Source organism: Gorilla gorilla, chromosome 8, assembly GCF_029281585.2.
Source record: "Gorilla gorilla gorilla isolate KB3781 chromosome 8, NHGRI_mGorGor1-v2.1_pri, whole genome shotgun sequence".
Taxonomy (NCBI): domain Eukaryota; kingdom Metazoa; phylum Chordata; class Mammalia; order Primates; family Hominidae; genus Gorilla; species Gorilla gorilla.
The window spans coordinates 146,354,425-146,361,099 of record NC_073232.2 but is presented as its reverse complement, the minus strand read 5'-3'; positions in this window follow the sequence as shown (position 1 = coordinate 146,361,099).

The following is a 6,675-nucleotide window of genomic DNA, read 5'->3' as shown; positions in this document are numbered from 1 at the left end:
CAGGGGGAAGGTGTGAGAAGGGAAAGCATGGCCAGGACTGCCTTGTGGGAACTCCGGCCTGCTGAGGTCTGCAGGGGAAGATGCGTCAACCACAGAGACTGAGAAGCAGCAAAGCAGCAGGAAGGCCAGTGGGGTCAGGGCGTGGGGCCCGCGAGCCTAGGATGGAAGCTTTTGGGAGGAGCTTTGGCTGTGGCTGAAACCCCTAGATCCAGGGGCGAAATGTGAGGAATTCCTTCGTTGGCACAGAGGAGGTGGTCACCTCCCCAGAGCAGCCTGGGCAGATGACTGAACCCAGTGGTGGGGGAAGGCAGCCCCAGGACTGCTTTGGAAAGCCTTTCTGTGAAGGGGAGAGGAAAACAGGACAATTGGAAAGAGATGCAGAATCCAGTGAAACTTTTGTTTTAGAGGGTGTGGCTGCAGCAAGTCTGCACAGGGGGCACAAAGCGAGAGGTCAGGTCGGCCTTAGATGGGGTGAGACCCCCACATCCCAACACCAGGCAAGCTTGTTGGGAGGCTGGGAAAGATGCAGGTGTGTCTGGATTTTGTGATGGGAGCTGGGGCTCCTCTGACAGTATGTGCATCTCCACAGGAATGCAGCCTGTCCACCGCACACACATCCAACACCACCTCCGCGGTCACCACTAGCTGGGTGCAGGACTGACTTAGGCCTCACTGATTCTGAAACTTCCATTGCAAAATTACCACGGAGACAGTCAAAGAAATCCAACCCAACCAACTTCATCTTACTTCTAACCTCCAAGCTGTCCTTGTTCATTCCTGGGTGTAGGCTGAATTACCTTTGGGAAGAACTTAGTTTATAGTTTATAGGACCCGAAGGGTAGAGGAGGTGAGGAAGTCAGGCTGCCCCAGAGCCTCCGCAGGAACCAGCCCTGCGTGCCTGGATTTTAGACCCTTCAGATGCTGGCCTCCAGGGCCGTAGGATAATACGTGTGTGCTGTTTCAGCCATTCAGTGTGTGGTCATTGTTACAGCAGCCAGAGGGAGCTGATATGGTGAGATGCGGTGGTACGGAGGGAGGAGCACTGCCATGTCAGATACATCTAGTTTCAATAATGGAGTGAAAGGAGCCTGGGAACACAGGGCCTGGTGAGCCGCTTTTCAGTGTTTCCATGTGTGTGAAATTGCCTAGACACAGATTAAAGCTTGCTCTCGTCTTCTTGCTCACAGGAACTGCGGAGCGCACATGGGAAACCACGTTGATGTGATACATGCTGTCACATCCACTCTGTGACTTCTTCCCCACCTGATTCACAGCAGCGGGACCTCAGGCGGTGCTCCAGCCACTGCTGCACCGGGGACACTCACTCTCCCAGGCTCTGGCTGTGCCGCTGCTCCTGGAACTCACCCGGCCACAGGTGAAGGCTCACCTCCAGGGAACCTTCCAGAGCTTGTGCTGGCCCTGGGCTCCTTCCCACAGCAAAGGAAGCTGGACTGGACCCATGTGGCTTATTCCATGAGATCGACAAGTGTGGCCTGTGGTGGGGAGGAGATCGGGAAGGTGGAGGACAGCAGAAAATACCAGAAGGGAGAGGCTGGAAGAGGAGGCATGGGGAGGAGGGCACCACTGTCTCCTCCAGGTCCTCTTCCTGAGAACAAGGTGGGCAGAAGGAGGGATGGGTAAGGGGAGAAGAGAAGGGAGAATGAGACATAGAAGGAGGAGCATGCCAGAAAGTGTTGGGAAAGACGGGAAGGGCTGGCAGTGACGCAAACCCTGCAGCCTCAGGCCAGGTGCCCAGGAGGATGCCACACACTACAGGCCCATGCGTCCTCTGAGGGGAGAGCTCACAGCAGCTTTGCTTCTAGAACTGGACTCCTCCTCTCAGCTGACACCAAGGGCTCTGCAGGCTTACCTGTGGCCAGCTGTGCCCTGCCTTCGGCCCTGCCTGAACCCAGATCCCCTCCTGAGCCCTGCTGACATCCCAGCGGGGACAGGGAGAGGTCTCCTCCTCAGAGTAGGGTGTTTGTGAAGGTGAAGGTAAACCTTATTTGAGAGTTATTAACCTTGGCTGAGCAACTTTTAAAGGCTTTGCTACAGTGACGTAGGCAAAGAGCAGGAGGAAATCCAGGATCCAAAGAGCCTTCTTGGGGAAACAGCCATCCAGTAGGAAGCCAGTGCCAGCCTGTCCTTTTCCCCTTCAGTTGCCTCTGGCCTCTGCAGGTCTGATGCAGAAACAGGAGGGAGCTGGCCCTGTGCTGGGGGGGTCTCTCTGGAAGTTTTTTTCCTTTCATTTTCCTAGAGGGGGTTTCTTACTGTTGAAAATCTAGAGAGCGAATAAGAAGTTTCCCACAGGCCTCTGAGGAAGGAGAGAGTGGAGACCATGGCTATGTAGCCTCAGGAAGGCCTGGTGGGGTATTTGGCTCTTCCCTGGGGCCACCAGAGACAGCAAGTGTTGGTCCTTGCAGCCAGGGCACCAGCACAAGATGGAGCAGGGCTGGGAACAGAGGTCAACAACCCTTGGGATGTGGGGCCTGCGGCAGGCTGAGGGGGATGCTGAGAGACCAGCCTTCCCGGCAGTGCAGGCCCCTTGGCCAGGAACAGCTCGTGTGTCCTGATGGACATGGCAGGCGGGGCCTGCCTGCCCTCCTGCACCTCTGCCCTCCCCCATCCCCTGTAACTGCCCAGCCCTGAGAGGAGACAGAGCTCCCTCTCCGAGGTCAAAGCCTCGTGTGCACCCACCCCTGAAGGACAGGATGTCTTGAGGAGCAGAAACCCTCTCCAGGCCTAGCACAGTGAACACTGTGCTAGGTGTTCACGCCAGCCCCCCACCCACCAAGGTCTTCCTCACTAGGTGACAAGGGAGGGACGCAGGGTGTAGAAAACTCAAGACGTCAGCCTTTCCAGTTCCAGCCCGGCCCGGAAAGCATCAAAGGCATTGAACATTCCACACCGAGCTGTTCAGGGGGCACCACAGGGCGCTTAGATGAGAGGGGTCCTTGAGCTTGACTCCCCCATGCCACCCTCCCTGCCCTGCACGGTCCCACTCCCCACGCAGGCCACACGCTTCTGTCCTGTCTCAGCTGGAGCAGTAGCCTGTGATCACCTTGTCCAGTGTGTCTTCATTCTTGACCCCCATGACCATTCCCGATGGCCTCACACTCCTTCCCTGCCCCTCACCAGCAGGAATGTGTGGGAACATCCATTCCCAGGACCCTGTCCCACCCAACAGCCCACTCCTGCGGCTGCCACGCTCATCCCAGGCCTGGAGAGGGTTTCTGCTCCTCAAGACATCCTGTCCTTCAGGGGTGGGTGCACACGAGGCTTTGACCTCGGAGAGGGAGCTCTGTCTCCTCTCAAGGCTGGGCAGTTACAGGGGATGGGGGAGGGCAGAGGTGCAGGAGGGCAGGCAGGCTGCTGGAGAAGCCCAGAGGGCAGCACCTTGGCTGCCCTTCAGAAACCTGTTTGCTAAGCCCCAGGCTCCTGCCCCAGACCTTTTAATGCAGATCTCCAGGGAACAGAGGAGAAAGGGTCAGAAGCTCTCATCTCAGTGCACACAACCTGGTGTTGCTTATCCTCAGAGGGCCCTGGAAGGGAGAAAGGGAGAATGGGCTGCTGAGTTGTCTGGGTGAAGGAGACTGGAGGGCAGGGGTTCCCCTAGAGAGGGACAGGTCGGGGCTCGGGGGAGGAGAAGCAGGTCGGCTGGAGCAAGAATTGGTGTCATCCATCTTCTCCCACAGGCTTGCTTGGGGACATGTGCTCCCCGAGCAGCACAGTCTGCAGTCACGCCCAGGAGGATCAGTTGGTGCCCGGCGGATGGCACATTGTCAGCAAACACTCGGAAGATGGCTGGGTGAGAAGTGAATGGATGAAGCCGTACCCCTGCTGCCCATCGAGGGTCCTGGGGTGCCCCGCCTGCCTGCTTTGCACTGTGCTAGGTGTTCACGCCAGCCCCTCACCCACCAAGTCACTCCTGTCTCTTGCCGGTGTCTCAGAGGATGTGGGGTGAGATCCACCATCCACATGTGCCATGCACTGGCTCTGCTGGAATAAAGACTATCCGGCGGGGTTGAGGAGGGCAGGTGAGAGGCCCAGGTTCTGGCTCTGCCTGCCAGCTGTGTGTCATGGGCAGGTCGGATCATTCTTCTAAAGCTCAATTTCCACTTCTGTAGAATGTAGAGCAGCCCTTCCTGGGGCTCTTGTGAGGTCTGAGTTTTTCATCACTCATGGAGCATCTCCTAGAATTCTCTGGCACACAGTAGGAGCTTAATAACTGTTACTACCCTCATTCACAGATCTCAAAAGAAGCCTTGATTGCTTTTGCTCTTTTTTCCTGTTCCCAAATGTGCTACCTGCTTCTGTGCAGAGACCTTTGGGGATGGGAAAGGGGGTGAAGGGGGAGTACATGGTCTACTGCTCCACCAAGCTCTCAGACACACCTGTTCCCATGCTGGACTGCTGAGCCAGGGATGGCTGCCTGGCCAGGGAGGTGCCCATCAGCACATCAGGACAGACTGGAATGGAGCTGGGACAGCCCTATGGACACAACCTTCTACAGATGACCGCTGAGGCTCGGAGGAGTGAGGCGGCCTCAGTCACTTCAGCAAGGCCATCCCTCCCCACTCCAGCCCTGGATTCCATTGTTCCCTCTGTTTTCTGGATAAGAAAATAGACTCAGGGTCCCACACAAGTGAAGTCAAGCTCTTCCCACCTCCAAAGCCAGACTGACCTCCTGTTGCCTGGGAGCCAAAGGCAGCCTGTGTGCTCGCCCCCCAGGCATCACTCATCCTTGCCTGTAAAAAATAAAATAGCGGCACAGAAGCACTCCTATAAACTCACTGCCAGTGGGAAAAAAAGCTTCAGAATGCAGTAAAGCTATCTGGCTTTCATGCCAGATGAATCTGAGAATCAGGAAAACTGGGGTCAAAAACCACTTAATGGGAGACCAAGTTCCATGGAGCTCTTAGGAGACAGGGAGGAGGCCAGCCCAGGATTCCAGGCATCATCTGATTGCTGCCAAGCACGACTCCCAGACCTCAGATACCAGGCCACCCGCAGGCCCCACAGAGTCCTGACGTCCTCCTGCGGACACCCTCTGAAGGAGGCACCCCTCTTCCCCCAGGGTCCTGACGTCCTCCTGCGGACACCCTCTGAAGGAGGCACCCCTCTTCCCCCAGGGGTGGAGTTGCTTGGACAGCACACATGCTGAGGCTGCATAGTGGTGCTGGAGACTGGATGGAATTACAAAACATCGAGTTGCCTTTGAGAAACTCTAGGATCTGCAGCCCCAGCACCCCCACCTAGATAGTATTTTTCACCCTGAGCTTTTGTCTGTTTTGCGTCCTCGCCACTTTCCTGCCTGTCTTCTCCCTCTTGTTGGGGATCATGTTAGACCTGTCCACCCATCCACCTCACTGCACATGCCAGGCTCGGTTACTTGCCAACAGCATGCAAACTGCAGGGACACATTGAAGATGCACAACATTTGCTCACTGTCTTCAGGGAGATTGAAGTCTAGAGATGAAGCTAGACAAATGCCTCTGCTGCTTAAATCAGTCATGTCCAACTACAACTGAGGACAAAATCAGAGGGCTGCTCATCTAATAACACAGGAATTCAGAGGAGTGGGAACTCACCGAGTGGTCAGGCCCATCCTCCTGTACTCAGGCTTGATGTGTGAGTAAGATTGTAATATGTGGAACGGAGGGGAAGGGTGTGCTCGACAAGAGGAAAAGCAGTGCAGAGTCTCAGAGGTTGGAGAGAGGAAACCAGAAAGAGGAGTGAGGGCCAGAATTGGGGCTGGGGAGAAATGCAGCTTGACTCTTATAGTAAGCGTGTGCTTAGCTGTGTTCTGTGCAGGATAGTGTCCGAACAGAGCAGGGAGGCATGAATGCCCTTAGATCAAGGGCAGAGGGAAAGGGCCTTGCAGGGAGCCTGGTGTCTGCAGGCAAGCAGGACAGGGATTGGGAGTGGCTGACGTCTGGAACCACTGAGCTGCATAGGATGGACTAAGTTCAGCACCTGGACACATGCCACTTCAGATCTGTAAACACTCAATTGTAATCCAGGCCTTTACCATTGTCCTCCATATTTCCACCCAGCTTTCTTTTCCAATTATTTGAGAGCCAGGCCACCTGGGTTCTGGTGCTGCTGGATTCAGGCCCTGCCCTCAGGCTCATGGCAAGCAGGAGGAGAAAGAGAAAAGTAGACAAAGAAGATGGAGAGAAACCACTAAGCCAACACCCACATACACTCCAAACTCACGTGTCTTTTAACGTGGCACTGGGTGTTCCTGCAGTGGAATTCCACATGTGTTGTGGCCACAGCATCTTGTCTCTGAAAAAACTTCACAACCACCATTGTGATTTACCCCACATGGCCCTGCTCAGGGGTAACTGTCCATCTTCCCTAAAGGAGGAGGGGCTTCCTGATGCTCACACATGGAGCATGTGTGGCTGAAGCCACAGCAATGCCTGTGAATATGGGCCCACACAGCAGCCCTGCTCGAGTTGGCCCCTGGCCCATCAGAATGCTGTGACCTGCAAGCCCTGCCATCCTACCACCCACCCCTCTGCTGGGCCTTGCTGGACTGCTGTGGGAGTGTGACTGTCCAGCCCTCACTACCGTGAAGCCCACGAGTTAGACCATGGGGCCAGCCAAGTTGTGCTGGGATCCTTCCTGGTGCATGCCAATATTTGGGGCCACTTGAGTCCCAAGGAG